The following is a 6,968-nucleotide window of genomic DNA, read 5'->3' on the forward strand; positions in this document are numbered from 1 at the left end:
AAAATAGCAGAAAACCTCTCACAGTTAATTGCAGCAAAACCATCTGAGTCCCATGAGACATAGAAAGCAAAATAAGAAATTCTGAGGAATGTGGAGTATGCTGTGCTATTTCAGTTGAGCTCAGGACAGCTAGAAAAAACAAATATGTGAAGGAAGTGACTGTCTGATATTTGCCCTCTGTTCTAATGCTAATTCTTCTAATTCTTCTCTGCTTTCTTTAGCCTACTTTCTCCAGCTATGCAAGATAATGATTTCCAAGAACCATAAAAGAGAAACACATGCATTTAATTGTCTTATAAATTGAATTATGGTTTATGACAGTTTTTACATTTCACAAGTAAGATATTATGCAAATTTTCAGCAGACCCTTCTATTCAAAGAGCGTGCACGAAATATTTTTGGTAGCTTGCTACTTGATTTTATTTCTGAAAACAAGCTGAACACATGTACCTGTGTCTCAAAGACCAGGCAGTGCATGCTTAATTATGTTCAAAAATCTAATCCCTGAATGATGGAATGCAGCATAAGTCATTTCTACATTAGCTAAAGCATGCTTTAGAAGTGATGGAGCATCCCTTGCCATATGCTGTATGGTTCTGGCATTTGCATTAAAAAGAAGGAACAACCATCTTGAATAGCTGGATATATAGCCGTAGATAATTCTTCTTTCTTATCTCTTCTTCCAGATCACCTTGAATATGACACAATTCTTTTACCATATCTGCTAACATATAAAAATAAGATTGTGTTAGTGTGTACTTATATTAAAAACAGTTGCCAACATGTAACAGCTAATCAGACCAAAGATCCACCTGGCTGAGCATTTTGTTTCTGTCAATGTCCACTAACTCTGCAACAATTGAGGAAAGAAGGCAGAGACAAGGCAAATACTGAGCTATACTTCCCTCTGCTGTACTCTTGCAGCTTCCAGCAAACTGCAACTACAAGAATTCATGCAGTAGGAGGTTTCATTTGCAAAATAAACCCACTCTGAGCATTAGCCCAGTGCTCTGAATTTATTGTAAAATGTCACATTGATTAATTTCTATCTATCCAAGCCGGATCCTGTACTGATTCCCCTCAAACAGGAGGCTGTCAGGATTTTAAGCAGTGCAGTGATAGAGTTGGCACACAGATTCCTGTTTGGTAGCTGCATCTTTTGAGGTGGGAAGTAATGGTACAGTGCAGATAGCACTGCGAGGCAACTGAGATGAATGCTTGTAAAGAAAAGACAAGCAAATAGCAATGCCTGAGGTCTGTGCTTTGAACTGGACAAAATAGTGAGGAAATTTCTCACTAAATGTCCTGGGCATCCAGAGGTTGAAATGCATTTTTACTGTGTTCATCTCATCTGAATTCACAACATCAGAGTATTCACATCCACAGAGTTTTGAGGATAAGGCTTCCAGACAATATTAGGCAAATGAATTTTAGGGTATTTGGAAGCTGGAAAATCAGCGTCTTTTTTTCGCACTCATCCTGGTCTAAGAAAACAAGAATAAAAAGTAGTTAGCTGTTTCACAGTTGTCACCATATTGCAAAATGGAATGTGATGAGGGCTGAGATGTTATGTTGGGCTTCTCCTGTTTGGCTCGTGGGACAATTCACACTTTTGGAAGAGCCACTTACTGCCACTCCAGAGGAACATTTTTCCCTGATTACACATGGATTTCACTCCAGGGCTGCATGCTCACAGCTAAGTTGGAAAGGACATAGCTTTAAAGCTTTGTTGGTAGAGGGTAAGCAGGGCACAGTTTTTTTACATACTGCCTCTTTCATGATGTATTTTATTCTGCCCATTGGTGTGAGGCAGAAAGACAAAGCCAAAAAGACCAGAAGAATGGTGGGTTATGGACTGATTCCTCAGAGCCTGAGCTACCCTTTTGTAATGTGATGTTTACAGGTTTTGTCACGGATTTCCCATTCTAAGCACGTTGTGCTTCACCTCAAAGTTACCATCTATCAATTAGAGTATTGAGCGGTGATGGAAGGCAAAATCAGAGAACAGGATTTTCCAGAAATGCCCTTGCTGCATCAGAGCCACAGAGGACCACAGAGATTATGCTAATTCCCAAGCCCCGGGAGGGAATTAGGATGTTAAGGTTCTGCAGCTCTGTCTGGACAGGGCCCCACGTTTCCCCCCATGTTACAATTACATGGGCAGGGTGCACGATGGAGGCAGAGCAGAGCACTGAGCAAGTGCAGGTGGGAGCGGTGTGAAATGGGATTAGTCAGGGCATAAGCAATAATATGGGATCACAGGAAGGGACTTCCCCCAGTGCTTCCTGGAATGGTGCTGGACACAGCTGGTCCTTGTCTAAATTTGCCTTTAATCATTCTCAGCATCAGGGTAATGTTTCCTTCTGCTGCTCCTGTTGCCTGAAACAGATTATTTCCAGGGAGAACAGTAAGACTTCCCAGTCATTATCTGACTGCCTGAGAGCTGCTGAATGTTCCAGAGGCACGTGGGTAGAGTCACCTCTGGAATGGCCAAGGTCTGGGAATGAGAAACATGTACATGGTTTAGACATTTTCCAGTGCCAAAATGTGGATTGGGTAAGTTCTGCAACCCCCTGTTTACCCTCAGCCACCTTACTGAATTTGCAATCTTCAAGAGGCCTCAGCAAATCAGGTCTTTGGGATTCTCCTCCTGAAATGAAAGGTAGTAATTAAAAATAGGATGGAATACTCTGTGTCTCATTCCCAATGAACACAATCTTCGGTATGTGTTTGGGATATTTGTTGTACCTCTCGCTGCCTTACCCCTGAGCACAGGTGATTGAATAGTAGGGATGTGTCCTGAAGACCAGAATCTGCAAAATGCATCTTTTCTTGCAGTATTTTCCATGGAAAAAATCTTGACACGACGTTTTCATATGACCATGACTAATATCAAGTGCTGTTCTCAGACATTTTTCAAATACTTTAAAAAAAAAGAAATGAACTTTTATTACTACCATATGGAATCAGATTAGCCCTGCTGTTAAGGTATTCACAAGGAAGGCAAATCCTTCTATTTTCTCCTGCCCAAAGCAATAGCAAAATAGAAATAAGCTGTGTGATTACCAGTCTGTGGGTGATGGAATTCAAGGTCATGTTTTATTACTAATCATCTAAGCATCACTTGGAGCACAAAGCTGCACATGCAAAGCTGACTCTGTGCTACAACAGCATGGAGGTAACAGGGAAGAAAAAGAATTTCTTAAAATACCAATGATTTTTCTGGCACTCACACTATATGTACCCCACATTTTTATCTACAAATTAACTTTCATCTTTCTGCTTTTCTGTATCGTGTTTTCAGAAACAAAACTCTGCCGCCGACAAATGAAGGTTCAAGTACCCACAATTAAATGGCATGATTCAGTGTTTTTAAATTGTTAAGTGTGGTGCTGTGGGTCATGTCACAGGATTTAAATAGAGGAGAAGAACTCATCAGTAACTGCTCATTTATTCCTGTCTTCACTGCCAGGCAGCAGAAATAACACTCAGAAAATTCCTGTCTTTCCCTCACCACGGGATCACTTGGGGCTGGAGCTTCACTCCCAAATCGCCTGACATCCATTGCATAGCTCATCATCATTTTCATCCAGAGGAGCACAGGAACATGTTCTCTACCCACCTGGGCTTTCTGCTAATGCTTGGGGCTGTTACAGCCTAAGATTAATGAACTCTGAGCTTCTGTTCTACCAGGATTTGGGTGTTAGACATCTGCCTCTTGCTAGTGAGGTGCGACCATTTGTAGGAATGGTTTTAAGGGGCTCCTTTAGCATCCAGTCCTGCATAGAGCTTCCCTGGGTTCATCACTTTTCAGGCATACATGCCCACATAAAGAATGAGAATTTGAGTGCCAATTAACAGCTAATATCAAGTACTTGGCATGATGCCACAGACATCCTACAGTGTTAGAGTTCTAGTGTTTTCCAAAATTAATTTCCCTTTAAAAAATGTATCACCAGTCCTTCTTGATTACAAGTGTTAGCTTTTGTATTCATTAAATTGCCTGAATGAGCCCCAAGATAGAGGTTGATGACATTTCTTCAGTGCAACAGCTTTTTCCAGAATCTGCAGTTTGATCAAAGTGTTCCTTTGGAACATGGTGCCTTTTTTTTTTTTTCCCCTACCCCAAAAAAAGGTTTTTGCAAAAAGGTGGAAGCCTTTTTTACTTACAAATTTTATTTCAGTCATCTCAAAATCATTAATTTCAAAAGTCAGCATCGAATACTTCTGTCCTGTTAAATGAAGCAAGTCATGACAGCTTTCTGGACTTGAATGCATTGCTGCCACACCAGCCCCTCACCTAAAAGTTAGGGGTTTTAAACACATACCAAGGAAAGTCCTAGAGATGCTATAATACCCTAAGGAACTGCAAATTTATTTTATGATCAGCTTTTTGAAAATAATATTTTGGCTATCTTTCCAAATGCCTAGATTTGGAATTGGTGGTGTTATTGAATTGTTGACAATATTGACATTTTTAATTAGTGCCATTAGGTTTCAGAGTAAACAATTAAATTGCTGTTACTTTCAACAGGTTTACCTGGCTGCTCTGCTTGTCCAATGGTCCCAGGTGCCTCCAAACTCTGTCTATTGCAGAAAAACAACAGACATACCTGAGACAACAGCCAAAGGGTCTACAGAAATTACCAATATGAAAACCTGCACGATAATGAAATGCTGAGATGGTGGCTATTGCTGTAAAATATTAAAAAAGGAAAATGGAAGTACATACAAGCGCAGTATACACATTACATCATTCATCTGCATTCGGTGAGATTCTCAGTTTTAAATACATGTATTAAGCTGCTGCACAATTTCCTTTTTACCAGACCAGATTGTGAAAGAACGTCTAAATTCTTCCGCAAAATTTATGTTTCATCCCTCTGCAGAGCATGAGGTGCTCTAATGCACAGCACACAAATTGTCATGTTCTTGTCTGGGGAGCAGTCTTGAACTCATTAGTCAGTTTGCCAGCATAAGGAACATAACACAGAACCTGTGAGATGCATATGGTAACAACTTAGAGTCTTATGACCAATCTGGTTTTTATAACAGTTTGTGAATACCTCTGAAGTGAATTAGATCTATTAATCTATCTGATTTTGGATGGTTTTTTTAATCTCATGTCAAATGTTTCTTTGCAGATTTGGATGTTTTCCATTTTGAACGTGTGTGCTGTGATTAGAATACCAGAGTGATATGGATCATTAAAATAACATTTATCATCTCAAACTGTTATTGTTGGGTTTGGTACATATCTGGCCATTTTAATGGGTTCTCCTTAAAGAGAAACAAATTCGTTTTCCTGGGATAGTCCAACGTGGTTTTGCAAAAGCCTTGCTTCCAGGCTGCCTGGACTGTCTGCTTGGTTCTCATAATGCTTATTGTTGCTGTGTTTTGGTTTGGCACTGTCCATCTCCAGGAAGCAAGTTTTGCCTCTGGAAGAAGCCTGGCACGTGGCACACTGCAGGGAAATGTGCTCCTTGCCAGAAAGGCTGAGTCCCACAAGAAAAATTGTTTGTGTAAAAGTGGGCAGCACAGCTTTCATTTGCTCTAATTAAAGCATAAATGTCATTGTTCTCAGGTTCTTTAAATTAGGTTTATTTGGGTCTATGCCACATTTTGGAATGCAATTAATGCGTGCCTCAGCTTTCTGTTCCCTTTAATGTCACAGGGGATGTATCTGATATGATGCTATTAATATTTTAACAGAAGCTAAAGAAACTGAGATTAGGCAAGTTTGTTATAAATTAAAAGCTAAATAGAACTCAGTGAATCAATCTTTTTTTTCTGGCAAGAGTAATTTCTTCTGCATGTTATATTCCTTCTATATATAACTTACATTTCAGAATCCTATCCCTGACATCAAGGATTTATACACAGTTCACCCAGTTATGGGCAAGATAATTTTTGTTGGTAATTACATGAACACTAGCATTCACACAAGGGTCATGGGAGGTTATTTAAATTACACAAATGTCATACAGATGTAAATGAATGCCCAGATACTGCTTTCATTGTGCAGGGTGGACTGTTTATTAGTCCATCAGCTGAGCACTGGAATCGAGGTATTACTCTGAACACAAGGTGTAAATGCTTAAGTAGAAGAATCAGGTCCCAGAAAATTGCTTAGATTTGTCATTTTAAAGGGCTAACTAAGAAGAATTCACAGACCAGTTTTAAAGCAGGTTAGCACAAGTTCTTGCAGAATCCCATGCCGTGAAATGCTTTCATTAAAAAGAAAATGTAAGGATGAAATGCCAAACTGTACCGTGACAGGCTGGGGTGTGGCTCTCCCACACTCACCTGTGGATGGAAGCAGCAGGATGGAAATGGAGTTCATAGAAGCACTGGACAGACTCCAAGTCCCTCAGTGATGGGAACAAGTAGATCTTCAGGATCAATTCCTTTGGACCTCCAGGAGTTCTGAGAAAACCAAATTACCCAAAGATAATATTACATCAATTTTTGTACCCTTGGTACAAAGGATGAAGACAAGGCAAATAAAAGAACTAAGATGCAAAGGTAAATACAGTCCCAGCGCAAGGAATTCTGACTGATCACTAATTCATATTTGCAATGAAAAAGGAGTTTTGGATCCACAAAAGTAAAGTCTGGCATTGGTTATGTCACCTCTCATATGCTTCTTGGAGACAAATAGCAGCCTGTTAGTTGTAAGAGCTTGCTGAACCAGTGATCCCTAAATATGAGGAATGCAGAGACAGTGGTATTGCTGTATCACTGTTTTATCTGGGAAAAGAAGGAAATAATGTCTCCCCAGACATGAATTTGGCTTTGACACAGAACTGCACAAAGTCAAAAAACATTTTTTACAGTCCAGTGGAATTACATCTGACCAGCATTTCCAGAAATGCCTTCTAAAAATCCCCTAATAAGCTCAGTGGGTTATGAAGTAATGTTGGATAGCAGACCCAGAACAGCAAGAAACAATAATATATGTTGTTGGA

General features: G+C 39.8%; 1 long non-coding RNA gene across 1 annotated transcript; it reads right to left on the reverse strand.

Moving 5' to 3' along the window:
- Nucleotides 1-264: 264 nt before the first annotated feature.
- Nucleotides 265-6,698, reverse strand: LOC108448709. The gene is made up of 5 exons (XR_001864687.1): nucleotides 6,634-6,698; nucleotides 6,307-6,426; nucleotides 4,541-4,587; nucleotides 2,764-2,923; nucleotides 265-2,650 (listed from the first exon to the last, which is right to left on the reverse strand). It is a non-coding gene; the product is annotated as an uncharacterized LOC108448709 (long non-coding RNA).
- Between the last annotated feature and the right edge of the window lie 270 nt (nucleotides 6,699-6,968).

Source organism: Corvus brachyrhynchos, unplaced genomic scaffold, assembly GCF_000691975.1.
Source record: "Corvus brachyrhynchos isolate BGI_N302 unplaced genomic scaffold, ASM69197v1 scaffold97, whole genome shotgun sequence".
Classification (NCBI taxonomy): domain Eukaryota; kingdom Metazoa; phylum Chordata; class Aves; order Passeriformes; family Corvidae; genus Corvus; species Corvus brachyrhynchos.